At 44.6% G+C, this 14,104-nt stretch overlaps 1 protein-coding gene across 4 annotated transcripts in view; it reads right to left on the bottom strand.

The window, feature by feature from the left end:
• ncoa3.S (nuclear receptor coactivator 3 S homeolog) overlaps window positions 1-12,226 on the bottom strand; it is a 92,539-nt gene extending 80,313 nt beyond the window's left edge. For all 4 annotated transcript variants that reach the window (XM_018237322.2, XM_041577686.1, XM_018237320.2 and 1 more), the window contains exon 1: window positions 11,766-12,226. The gene's annotated coding sequence lies outside the window, so the exon portion shown is untranslated. The remainder of the gene's footprint in view (window positions 1-11,765) is intronic.
• Between the last annotated feature and the right edge of the window lie 1,878 nt (window positions 12,227-14,104).

Genomic DNA, 14,104 nt, shown 5'->3' with positions numbered 1-14,104 from the left:
CATTAATCTTCTGCGCAGGGAGGTAATTGATAGCACACGCTCAAGTAGAAGAATATTCTGTGACTGAATGCATGGGAGCACCGTCACGACACCATCACCCATTTAAACCTCCAGTTAGAACGCAAATTAAAGTAACAGGAACATCAAAAAATTACAGTGTTTTAAAGTAATAAAAATATAATGGAGTGTTGCCCTGCACTGGTAAAACTGATTTTTTAACCAGTGCAGGGCAACAGTACATGATATATGCATTACTTTAAGGGTAAGGCCAGACGAGGAGATTTTGTCGCCTGGCGACTTATCGCCACGTCTTTTGTGAGGCAACTTCGGGCGACTATTGAAAACGCATCGCCGCGTGTGCATTAGCGCAGGCGATTTTTCGCTGTAGCCTATGGCGAAAAAACGCTGAGGCAGTTCGGGGAGATAGTCGCGCAAAAGACGTGGCGATAAGTCGACAGGCGACAAAATCTCCCCGAATCTCCTCGTCTGGCCTTACCCTAAAACACTTATTTTTTGGTGTTACTATTCCTTTAAATCCAACAAGTCTTAAAGGACAACTCAACCCATTTGTAAAAAAACTAGTTCACCCCAAGCCAGGTAGACCTCCCTATCTCCTCCCCCAGGGATATGCCCCATACTTTATACTTACCCCTCGGCGCAGATTCTGCCAGCGGAGTTCCACGCATCCATCTTCCGGGTCCTCGGTAAGCGGACTGGAAGATCGGCAAGGTCGGATTGGGGAGCCACGACCCCCCCCTGCGTACGCCGCCCAGTGTCGTGCATATGCACATGCGTGTAAACTGTTGGGACAGTCTCCAGCCCAGGAAAAGGAAGCTCAGGGAGTGGATCTGGGCCGACGGGGCCCACCGGGTTTTTTCCAGGTCGCCCGTCGGGCCAGTCCGAGCCAAAAGATTTGTATGTCGGCACATGTGCTGTTGGAGCAGATTGCGACAACTGCGCATGCACGGAATTACATGGAAATTGCAGATCTTCCAATAAGATTACAGAGGACCTGGAAGATGGATGCGTGGAACTCCGCTGGAAGAATCTGCGCTGAGGGGTGAGTATAAAGTATGGGCCATTTCCCATCAACCCATTTGTTTTTGTACAAATGGGTTGAATTCTCCTTCAAGGCCCCCATACACGGGCCGATAAAAGCCTCCGACAGACCGAGTCAGCAGCTTATTGTTCCATGTGTTCGGCCACCCGACGAGCTTCCCCAATCGATATCTGGCCAAAAGATACCAGTCGGGTAGGTTAAAAAATCCCGCCGGATCGCGGTCACATCTTTTCGTTGATGGGCATTTAGCCTGATGTGCAATACAGAAGGTGAGCCGTCCAGACAAGGGCCTTAAAAATAAACAGGCGAGTAACCAAAAACATGGCACCTGCAAGGATAGTTTTTGATGCCCCAAATTTCACCCCGTCGTCTTTGATGGATAGAATTTTTATTTCTCTCTAGACGGCACAGAAAAATTAATATAGCTCCTATATACACTCCGATAAGTGGTCCAACAGAAAAACTGAATAGTAAACGTACTATGGTTTGTGTTTGATTGGTTCTAAAGCATGTTCACTGCAATGAACTTGGCCAGTTTATTGCTAAATTAAAAGGACATCAACCCAAAAAATATTTTTTTGCCTAATACACAAAAAAAAATCATAAGCAACTTTCCAACATGAATTTATTAAAAAATAGTCAGTGCTTTAAAAGATGTGTATTATTAAGTGTAAGTGCTATTGAAAGCAGCATTTGCTTAAAGGGATTCCGTCATGATTTTTATGGTGTAGTTTTTATTCCCAAATGACACGGTTTACACTGAAAATAATTCTCTCTACATATATAAATACTATATAAAATTTTATTCCTAACCCAACAAGTGGCTTTTATTGTAGTTGTAATACTGGTGTGTAGGTGCATCTCAGGTCATTTTGACTGGTCATGTGATTTCAGAAAGAGCCAGCACTTTAGGATGGAACTGCTTTCTGGCAGGCTCTTGTTTCTCCTACTCAATGTAACTGAATGTGTCTCAGTGGGACCTGGATTTTACTATTGAGTGCTGTTCTTGGATCTACCAGGCAGCTGTTATCTTGTGTTAGGGAGCTGCTATCTGGTTACCTTCCCATTGTTCTGTTGCTGGGGAGAGGAGAAAGGAAGGGGGACGATATCACTCCAATTTCTAGTGCAGCGTACAGAGTGACTGATGTTTATCAGGGCACAAGTCACATGACTGGGGGCACTTGAGAAACTGACAATATGTCTAGCTCCATGTCAGGTTTCAAAATTAAATATAAAAAAAAAAAACCAGTTATTTTAAAAAGCGGATTTCAGTGCAGAAGTCTACTGGAGCAGTACTATTAACTGATGCATTTTGGGAAAAAGTCATGTTTTCTCATGACCGTATATCCCTTTAAATGCTGGTTTCATTTTTAAACAATGTTGCAAAATCCAGTCTCTTAAAGAAAGACTGGTCAGTTGACTAGTGTTACATTGTTTCAAAAGCCAGAGCCACCAGGGCAAAGAATAGAAAGGGACAGTAACACTGCTTTCAATAGCAATACAAATAACTTAAAATTAAAAAAAATTGTGATAAACATATATTGCAAAGAATTATGCTCTTGTTATTTTTAGAGTTGACATGTCCTTTAATTAAAAGTCAAAGATTTGAAGGACACTACTCAAGTCAGTTGGTAGCTGAATCAGCATTAATAAGGGCCAAACTTGTTTCAGTCGGTGCCAATAGATGAAAGGCTATTAGTGGGCCCACTGAAATGGAGCAAAAAAAATAAAATACTACTTTTCAAGTGGCTTCTGACTGCCACTCCTCAATCAAACAGCACCGGTAATCCCTATTGCATGTCATGTCTAGTCCCCTGCAATACTGCAATAGTGCTCCAAGTGAACCCAACCGCGGCACATTAACCCATGCACAAAATATTCTACTAACTCAGAGCCATCAGCCTTGAACACTTCAAACATTAAACTGTACATTTCATCAGCTTACTGGTATTTTGTAATCACGCTCAAAGAAAAGCCAGTGCAAGGCTGGGCAAGTCCCAGGAACACGTGCATTATTATTTCACGTAGCTCAAACAATCTCTATATGAGCCTTGGTATCCGTGCTGCCCCCCAGCACCCCAAAACATTAGGCCAAGCAATGCTTATGGGTGTAATGACATCAGGATGATAGTCGGACGCTCTCTAAACTAGGGATGCACCGAATCCACTATTTTGGATTCGGCCGAAGCCCTGAATCCTTCGCTAAAGATTCGGCTGAATACCGAATTCGGCTGAATAGGGGTGGGAAGGGGAATACATTTTTTACTTTGATTTCCCTCCCCGTCCCTAGTTTGCATATGCAAATTAGGATTCGGTTCGGCCGGGCAGAAGGATTCGGCCGAATCCGAATCCTGCTGAAAAAGGCCGACTCCTGGCCGAATCACGAACCAAATCCTGGATCGGTGCATCCCTACTCTAAATGGAGAGATTGATTAATCTGTCAGTGCCAAAATCTCACTTTTTGTGGCTCATTATTTGCTCAATACTGAAAATATTTTACTCATAATGCTACAGATTTCAGTATACTGCCTACTTAAAAACTAAAGCCTAACTAAAGAAGTAGCTAGAAATGTTGTACATGATGTTTTGTGCTTCTGTACCAGCCCAAGGCAACCACAGCCCTTTAGCAGTAAAGATCTGTGTCTCCAAAGATGCCCCAGTAGCTCCCCATCTTCTTTTCTGCTGATTCGCTGCACATGCTCTGTGCTGCTGTCACTTACTGAGCTTAGGGAGCCACTCACAATATAAAGTACACATAGAATAGAAATGTCACAATATAAGGCTGATTAGTAATTAGTATAGATAATTACTACATGGCAGCACAGAAACAGCAATTAGCATCAGAATTTAATAATCAGCAAACCTGTAGCATCAGCTTATATTACAGCCAGGGAAGCTCATTTTCTGCTGGATAATTAGTGACGAGCCCTAAGCTTAGCTTCTCAACAGCCAATCAGAGCCCACTGAGCATGTGAGTGTCACAGACACTTTCCAAGATGGTGACCCCCTGTGACAAGTTTGAAGTCCTGGATCATTGCTGCTATTGACAAGCTCAAACTTTAGCCTCGTGCAATAAGTTCACTATAGAAAATATGCCATTTCAAGCCATATTCATTTTTAGGGCTTAGTTCCCTTTAAACGGGTATACTGATCACCAAATAACCAAATACCAACTAGCTAGCTTTCCCATCAACCTTTTAAAAGGGCCAGCCCCAAAATCTGGGAAGCAAATAATGGGGTGACAAAGTGACTTGCAAGCCAATCAACTGCTTCCTGGTTTCATAAATGAGCGAGAATTGCTGCTCAATGTTTTCTGATGGCACCATACAAAGGGCTATATTTTCAGACCCATTTAGCGTCGCTTCTTGAGACTACGAATGAGGAATTTTGAGGCTTCTCCACATACTTTATAAATGGCAACGCTAAACTCAGCTCCATCACCACACCGGAAGGCTCGGCCTCCGTCAGCTACAGACCAAAAAATATCATTTGTACTTAGAAACCACAAGACCGCCATGTTCAGTTGTTGTTTACCTTTAAACTAACTTTAAGTATGATGTAGAGAGTGATATTCTGAGACAATTTGCAATTGGTTTTCATTTTTTATTATTATTTATTTATGTTTTTTTTAGTTATTTCCCTTTTAATTCAGCAGCTCTACAGTTTACAATTTCAGCAATCTGGTTGCTAGGGTCCAAATTATCCTAGCAACCAGGCACTGATTTAAATGGAGACTGGAACATGAATAGTAGGCCTGAATAGAAAGATGAGTAATAAAAAGTAGCAATAACAAAACATTTGTAACTTTACAGAGCATTTGTTTTTAGAAGGGGTCAGTGACCCCCATTTGAAAGCCAGAAAGAATCAGAAGAAAAATCTAGCTGGCGGGACGCAGTTCTGGGAGATAAGTCACTCCGAAGAAGAGCAGATTTGTCGCCGGGCAACTAATCTCCCAGAATCTGATGTGTGCCATGACCCTTAAAGGGGACCTTTAAAAGGTAAACACAAGAAGGGAACAAAAACTTTTTTTTTTTCTTACAGCAGTTTATATACAGGTATGGAACCTGTTATCCAGAAAGCTCGGGACCTGGGGTTTTCCAGATAATGGATCTTTCCAATATTTGGATCTTCTTAACAGCTACTTGAAAATCATGTAAACATTAAACAACCCCAATAGGCTGGTTTTGCTTCCAATAAGGATTAATTATATCTCAGTTGGGATCAAGTACAAGGTACGGTTTATTATTACAGTGAAAAAGGAAATTAAAAATGTAAATTATTTGGATAAAGTGGAGTCTATGGCAGACGGACTTTCTGTAATACAGGGCTTTTTGGATAATGGTTTCCAGGCTAAATGATTCCATACCTGTATTAAATGATTTGTGAATTCATCCGCCCAACATTTTTGTCCGCCTGTGTAAACCACACAAGCATGCTGTGAGTCACTGACCAGTTTCAAGTACTCTAAGTGGCTGATTCCAGCATGAGTCAGCAATTGCAAAGCTCTACTGAAAGCATGGCTAGGTTGTCTGGAGAGGAAAAAAAAGTTAGGTTGAGAAAGAAACCATGAACATCACTAAAACAGGCATCTGTCTGATGGAAGAGACCATCAAAACGTTGCATCAACCTGCAGCTGAATCAGCCTATACACCGAGATCTGGCAATGCTCCCAAATGAGTGAGCCTAATTTGGCCACCTCTAGGATAGCCAGGGACCAACAACTGGATTAGAAACACTGATCCAATGAAGATCTATAGCAAAAGCTCTGCATCAACGAACCACTGAGACCTACACCTGAAGGTATCCATGTGTCTGCCCAAAACATATCTACTATCAGTCAGCCAGAAGGGACCCGTGCTTGATACACAGCCTACACGGATTGAAGGGACTGAGTCGGGAGCTTTTATTTATTAAAGGAGAACTAAACCCTAAAGTTAAAAAACCCTACCCTACAAAGACCCCCCTCCAAGCAAATGCCCCTAAGTCTTTACTTACCCCTCCGTGCAGATTCTGTCCAGTGGAGTTCATGAGACCGGCGATTCTGCAATTTTCGTGCGTTTTGGCGAAAGTGCAGTTGTCACGAAACAGAAAATTGCTCCAACTGCGCATGCGCCGATACTCTGGTCTCATTCCGAAGAGAAGAAGATGGCGTCTGTGAACTGCGCTGGACAGAATCTGCACGGACCTGCTAGGCTGGGGGAGGGGGGGGGCTAGGAGGAAAGGAGGTCTATGTAGGGTAGGGGTTTTTTAACTTTAGGGTTTAGTTCTCCTTTAACAGCAAAATGTCCATCACTGTTCAAGGGTAAAAGCACACGGGCAGATTAGTTGCCACGGTGACAAATCGCCTCTTCTTCGGGGCGTCAATCTCCCCAAACCACCAGCGGGATGGCACTTGCGGCACTTTGTTTTCCGAAGTCGCACAAAGTTTCCTCGTGAGGCGGCGGGAGGGAGTTAGAGGAGATTTGTAATCGGGGAGGCTAATCTCTCCGAATCTGCCCTAACCCTATAGGGGTTGTTCACCTTCCAAACAGTTTTTCAGTTTGGTTGGTATAATTTATTGTATTCCCAAAATGTAATTTCAACGTTTATTGTTCCTGTCTCTATTAATAAATACAATTATACAGAGATGGAATGCTCTGGGCACACAATAGTGTTTCAATCTGGCAACTCAGTGATCCAGGAGCATTCAGAACCGTTACAATTTGCTACATTTAGTCTATACATTTCTCGGCAGTATCTGTTTATTAGCAACTATTGTATCAATTCTGTGGCCTTTAATGAAACTCGTGGGATTCTGTTCAGCAGGGACAAAGATAACGAACGCATCAACTAAATTTGTCAATTTAAAACAGTTACAGAGTCGGTGAACCGTTTTCCCACAACTGCTTTAGAAAGGGACAAATTAAACTTTACATTTCAATATTAGAAAAACGGTCACAAATAGAAAGTAGTTAGCGATTTAAAGGAGAACTTAACCCTAAAAATGAATGTGGCTAGAAATGGCATATTTTATATACTGAACTTATTGCACGAGGCTAAAGTTTCAGCTTGTCAATAGCAGCAATGATCCAGGACTTCAAACTTGTCACAGGGGGTCACCATCTTGGAAAGTGTCTGTGACACTCACATGCTCAGTGGGCTCTGATTGGCTGTTGAGAAGCTAAGCTTAGGGCTCGTCACTAATTATCCAGCAGAAAATCAGCTTCCCTGGCTGTAATATAAGCTGATGCTACAGGTTTGCTGATTATTAAATTCTGATGCTAATTGCACTGGTTTCTGTGCTGCCATGTAGTAATTATCTATACTAATTACTAATCAGCCTTATATTGTGACATTTCTATTCTATGTGTACTGTATATTGTGAGTGGGTTCCTAAGCTCAGTAAGTGACAGCAGCACAGAGCATGTGCAGTGAATCAGCAGAAAAGAAGATGGGGAGCTACTGGGGCATCTTTGGAGACTTAGATGTTCCAACATGCCTTTCCACAATTCCGATTTTTACATTCCTTCATTAACCAACTCGCTGCCAGACTGTGCAGCCCAATAGTCTAGTTACGCTGCTAATGACAATAAATGAGATAATGCTAATTAGCCCATATGAAATTTAATGAACTGTCTCAAGACTGCAGAATATATTCTGGCAGTCTCTTTTTGTGAACCCATTTTCCTCCAGCGTAGAGTCTTGTTAAATTTCTGGAGAGGCTCTCAGTAATACAGGACTGAATATCACTCCTCCAGCAGGAGTGATACAGCACATAACCTCTCTCTAGAATTTTGGGTCCATAGCAACAAGGATAACCGAGACACAGCCTTGGGTGAGTGAAGAGACCGGTGACATTCGGCTCGCTAAAAGGGTTCATCTTACACAAACAATGAACACAATCGTAGTGTCCCCTTCTCTGCTGGCGACACGGCTAAGGGATATTGTTCAGGTAATGAGAAAGCCAAATAAAGCCTTTGCTTGGATCTCTTGTTAACGAGGAGCTTGTGAATCGAGAGCGTGCTTGCATGAGATCCAAGACCCCTCAGCAGTGTGAGAATGAAAAAGGGTATTCGGAGGCATGGGGGCTTGTTTGCATTTCAAGTGAGTGCACAGGGAGAAAAGAAAACAGGTTTCTTGTGCGATTTCCAAACGTGCTTGTACAAAGACTTTAGCACGGAGGGGGGAGAGAGAGAGAGAAATCCACAATGGATTCATTTTGCCAAGAACTTGTTTGTAAAAAGGAACTTCAATCCCTTCGGGGGTTCCAAACACTTTTTTCAGTATCGGTCGCCATAAACAAAGCCTTTGCTTTCCATCTTTTATTTTTTACCGTCTTCCCAAAATTGAAAGGTTAAAGTTTATGACAAAATGATTGGGAAAAAAAAAAAAAGTCTCTCTTTCTGGTGAACCATCTGAACTGAAAAACATGTTTGAAGGGGAACATCCGCTTAAAGTGGGATCATGGAGGATGCAGCAATTCTACAAGGCTACTTTAACCTCTGCTTAAAGTGATCAGCCCAGCGTCAGGCTGCAGCAGCGCGAGCATTACTAACTGTTTTCAAGCTGTGCGAGGATCACTTTAAAGCCTTGCTCTTTTGGCTGAGGCAGGGGTGACCACTTCTGACACCCTGCTAATTGCCAAAAGCAAAGGCCAATAGCCCTACGCTGCTGGATAAGGATTTGGGAGCAATGTCAGAGCACTGCAGCGACAATACCTTCCCCCTGTATTCAATGCAAACCCCCCACCACATCTCAGACAGACAATGCTCCATCCAGCACTAAACAGGTTACGAGGGAAGAAAAAAAAAAAAAACACATTCATTGTGTCAGTGACAAATAGGCTAGCAATATGCTGCTAGGTAGAAAACTGGAGGATAATTAAATTACAATGAAGAATAAAAACATTGTACACAAATTATACATTGTTTGGACGTGGCGCTGGTTTAAATTAAATTAAAAATTAAATACAGTAGTGCTTTTTTTAGCCAAATCATCGCTGAGGTTAAAAATTCCAGCGGATATTAACAGGACATGATAGCAATATCAGAAGTAAAAAGAATGAAATAAAAAACAGGACTGGGGGGTAAATTCTGCATATACACAATCAGGTACCTATAGCACACAGTGTATCAAGATATTTGTCTGTACCCAGAGGGAAACAAACATGGAAATTAGATGGAACCAGAACGCACATCAGCAGTGGCCAGTAGTTGGACAATGTCACCACTTGCTAGTTTGGCATAGACTGAACAATTATGATCTTTCTTGGAAAAGATGTTTCCAAGAAAGATTGTTCTTTTCAATACACACGTGTAGAGCTGAATGGTCAGATATACAGACAGAAACAATAGAATTCTACTTGTATCTGACGATTCAGCACTAACAATGGCCAATGTTTGGGTCCCGACAAAGGCACCCGATCAAAATTTTCCGTCCAGCCCGGTGAGACGACCAATATCCAAGTCTTCTGCTGATAACAGTCGGCTTTTTTCCCCACCATACATGCACCGCATATCATACAAAAAATGATTTTATGATATTATCTGTGCGTCTATGGCCATCCATAAGGTGTTACATTATAGGTACATTACAGGTAGCGCACACACAAACAAATAACTGGAGACTAACTCAGTGTAAAGCAACATAGGCCAGTTCCCCAAAGTTAGAGGAAGCAGCATACAATACAATGAACTTGTATCACTAAAATATATATATAGTGTGTCTGGTGGTGAGACAGGAAGGGGCGCAGAGCTGACATTTCCCATGGAAAGGTAAAATCTACTTATAAGAGGGACATTCCTAGCATTGCATTAAGGCTACATGGGGGGGACCGAAGGAGGGGTCAGGGAACAGACATGATCCTGGAAGCTGGATGGGGGGCTGATGACATGAAAAGATCTGCCACAAGGCTCATCTCTGAGGAGTGGGCAGATAATATCCTGATCAGTCACAGGGTGGGGATCAGGGAAGGAATTGTCAGGGTGGAAGAGGTTAATACATAATCCCCTTTATACGGGGAACACAGGGGTGAGGTGAGCCACAGGGCACTGAGAGGCCAAAAGAAAAAGGGCACTAAGAAGGCAGCTAACCCCACCGAACAGGGCACAGAAGGTTACAATGTAGTCACCCCACTGAAGAGGGCAGTAAGTAGAGGAACGAGGGCAGTTAGTAGAGGAACGAGGGCAGTAAGTAGAGGAACGAGGGCAGTAAGTAGAGGAACGAGGGCAGTAAGTAGAGGAACGAGGGCAGTAAGTAGAGGAACGAGGGCAGTAAGTAGAGGAACGAGGGCAGTAAGTAGAGGAACGAGGGCAGTAAGTAGAGGAACGAGGGCAGTAAGTAGAGGAACGAGGGCAGTAAGTAGAGGGACGAGGGCAGTAAGTAGAGGGACAAAGGCAGTAAGTAGAGGAACGAAGGCAGTAAGTAGAGGAACGAGGGCAGTAAGTAGAGGAACGAGGGCAGTAAGTAGAGGAACGAAGGCAGTAAGTAGAGGAACGAAGACAGTAAGTAGAGGAACGAGGACAGTAAGTAGAGGAACGAGGGCAGTTAGTAGAGGAACGAGGGCAGTTAGTAGAGGAACGAGGGCAGTAAGTAGAGGAACGAGGGCAGTAAGTAGAGGAACGAGGGCAGTAAGTAGAGGAACGAGGACAGTAAGTAGAGGAACGAGGGCAGTTAGTAGAGGAACGAGGGCAGTTAGTAGAGGAACGAGGGCAGTAAGTAGAGGAACGAGGGCAGTAAGTAGAGGAACGAAGGCAGTAAGTAGAGGAACGAGGGCAGTAAGTAGAGGAACGAAGGCAGTAAGTAGAGGAACGAAGGCAGTAAGTAGAGGAACGAGGACAGTAAGTAGAGGAACGAGGGCAGTTAGTAGAGGAACGAGGGCAGTTAGTAGAGGAACGAGGGCAGTAAGTAGAGGAACGAGGGCAGTAAGTAGAGGAACGAGGGCAGTAAGTAGAGGAACGAGGGCAGTAAGTAGAGGAACGAGGGCAGTAAGTAGAGGAACGAGGGCAGTAAGTAGAGGAACGAGGGCAGTTAGTAGAGGAACGAGGGCAGTAAGTAGAGGAACGAGGGCAGTAAGTAGAGGAACGAGGGCAGTAAGTAGAGGAACGAGGACAGTAAGTAGAGGAACGAGGGCAGTTAGTAGAGGAACGAGGGCAGTAAGTAGAGGAACGAGGGCAGTTAGTAGAGGAACGAGGGCAGTTAGTAGAGGAACGAGGGCAGTAAGTAGAGGAACGAGGGCAGTTAGTAGAGGAACGAGGGCAGTTAGTAGAGGAACGAGGGCAGTAAGTACGTGAATTAGGGCAATAATAGCACAGGGCAGTGCACTGGAAGGGCAGAGGGCAGTCTCCCCTATGGGAAGGGAACTGGGTGGTCAGGGGGTGCAGTTACCCCCCAAATGAATAAGTACTGACAGGGCAGGAGTCAGTCCACAAGGCAGGGGGTGAAGGGTCGAGTCACTGGAAAGGGCACTGAGAGGGCAGAGTTACCCTAATGCAAAAGGCACTGAGCAGACAAGTACACAAGGGGTTAACATGAATGAAATGGGAGAAGTTTAGCCCTGGCAGGGGCTGTAACACACACACTATCCTAGTGGAGAGCAGCTTCTCTCTGAAAACTGACAGCTCCCCAGGAAAGTTTCCCATTAACCTCAGTGCAGCCCAGGGACAGAGTGAGGAGGCACAGCACTGCATGCCGGGAAAGAACAACAAACAGGGCGCCTTGTACTCACGGGAATAGCTGCTGCCGCCGCTTGACTCCCTCTCTCTTTCCGTAAGTCTGTCGCTTCTTTATCTCCCCACCGAGCGCTCCGCCATTTTCCTCGCTGTTTATTTAAATGGGGAGCTAGGTTGAAAATAAAAACCCTCCCTGAGTGGTGAGAAAAAAAAATAGCCGTCCTCCCGCCGGGAATCCTGGGAAATGTAGTTGTTTGCTGCAATAGGGTGAGGCCGGCAGAAGGGCGTGGGAACTAATAATCCCAGGATGCTGTGCGGCGCCGCCTGCAAGCAGAGAGGAGGACAATGAATAGAGTCTGGTGATTTGCACACAGGGGCTGTTATTTTTAGGAGGTAGCTAGATATGGAGGGGGAGGGCTGAGAGTCACTCTGGGGGATTGCTCTTCCCCTCAGCTGAACCTCATTGTGTCTGGCCCAGGAGGCATGCTGGGTAAGCAGCTTATAGACAAGGAGTCTGGGCTGCTACTCCTGTTCACTGAGGAGGAGGAGGAGGAGGCTGAGGAATATTGGGGGAAGGGAGGGTGGATACCAACTGACTCCAGGTCACAAGGGACTGCAGGGCTGCTCCTGCCTTTGGAATGTATCCTTGTACTTTACTCTCCCCCCCCCCATTCCCAGGGATGTGGAACCTGGGAGCTTACAGTTGTTGGAGGTACTACAATTCCCAGCAGCCCCTGCTGACTGCATTTCTTCTTCCTGCCTGTGACCCTCCTCCCAATGAAGCTGAACTACAACTCCCACATGTGACTCTGCCGGCATTCTCCGATGGGGTAGTTCAACTTAAAATTACATTTTAGTAACCAATAGGCAATGAAATGTCCAATACAATTTGGCTTTTGTTTCATTCTTTAATTTTGGCTTGGAGTTAACTAGTTGGTTGTGAAGGCTTCATCACCCTAGCAACCACTCTGCAGATTACACCATGGAGATGAATATCCTATGCAGCAACGCATGTGTGGCCATGGGATGTTGCACCCACAACAAGGGCTTAGATCTGCACCCTTCCTTGCCCACAGGTTGCTGCCTCAGGGTCCCCCACATCCCTCTCTTGGCCCCCTAGCTCTCTGTATAACAGATCCTATCTGATCCCCATTGGAAGCAGCAGTCCTGCCCTGCTTTATGGCAGCTGAGATTCTAGCTATCTGTACAACAGAGCATTCTGTCCCAGTGGCTGCACAGATCCTATCTGATCCCCATTGTAAGCAGCAGTCCTGTCCTGCTTTATGGCAGCTGAGATTCTAGCCATCTGTATAACAGAGCATTCTGTCCCAGTGGCTGCACAGATCATATCTGATCCCCATTGTAAGCAGCAGTCCTGTCCTGCTTTATGGCAGCTGAGATTCTAGCCATCTGTATAACAGAGCATTCTGTCCCAGTGGCTGCACAGATCCTATCTGATCCCCATTGTAAGCAGCAGTCCTGCCCTGCTTTATGGCAGCTGAGATTCTAGCCATCTGTATAACAGAGCATTCTGTCCCAGTGGCTGCACAGATCATATCTGATCCCCATTGTAAGCAGCAGTCCTGCCCTGCTTTATGGCAGCTGAGATTCTAGCTATCTGTACAACAGAGCATTCTGTCCCAGTGGCTGCACAGATCATATCTGATCCCCATTGTAAGCAGCAGTCCTGCCCTGCTTTATGGCAGCTGAGATTCTAGCTATCTGTACAACAGAACATTCTGTCCCAGTGGCTGCACAGATCATATCTGATCCCCATTGTAAGCAGCAGCCCTGCCTTGCTTTATGGCAGCTGAGATTCTAGCTATCTGTATAACAGAGCATTCTGTCCCAGTGGCTGCACAGATCCTATCTGATCCCCATTGTAAGCAGCAGACCTGTCCTGCTTTATGGCAGCTAAGATTCTAGCTATCTCTATAACAGAGCATTCTATCCCAGTGGCTGCACAGATCTTATCTGATCCCCATTGTAAGCAACAGTCCTGTCCTGCTTTATGGCAGCTGAGATTCTAGCTCTCTGTATAACAGAGCATTCTGTCCCAGTGGCTGCACATATCCTATCTGATCCCCATTGTAAGCAGCAGTCCTGTCCTGCTTTATGGCTGAGATTCTAGCTCTCTGTATAACAGAGCATTCTGTCCCAGGGCCAGATTCAGTTTGACAGAAAGGCATATTAAAAAACAAATTTCCAAAATATTCCCATAGGCTTCCACTGAGTTTTCATGAGATAAAACATGAATTAAGTTTCCTCATGCAATTAAATCTGGCTCACTGTGCCAAGAATAAGTATTTGCCATCTTATAATACACCTTGAAAATAAATATTTTTTTAAAAAACCTTAGCTAGCAGCAGCCAGCCACCTTACTACACCATTGGCA

Source organism: Xenopus laevis, chromosome 9_10S (genome assembly GCF_017654675.1).
Source record: "Xenopus laevis strain J_2021 chromosome 9_10S, Xenopus_laevis_v10.1, whole genome shotgun sequence".
NCBI lineage: Eukaryota > Metazoa > Chordata > Amphibia > Anura > Pipidae > Xenopus > Xenopus laevis.
The sequence above is the reverse complement of the archived record's forward strand: the minus strand, read 5'-3'. Positions and strand labels throughout refer to the sequence as shown.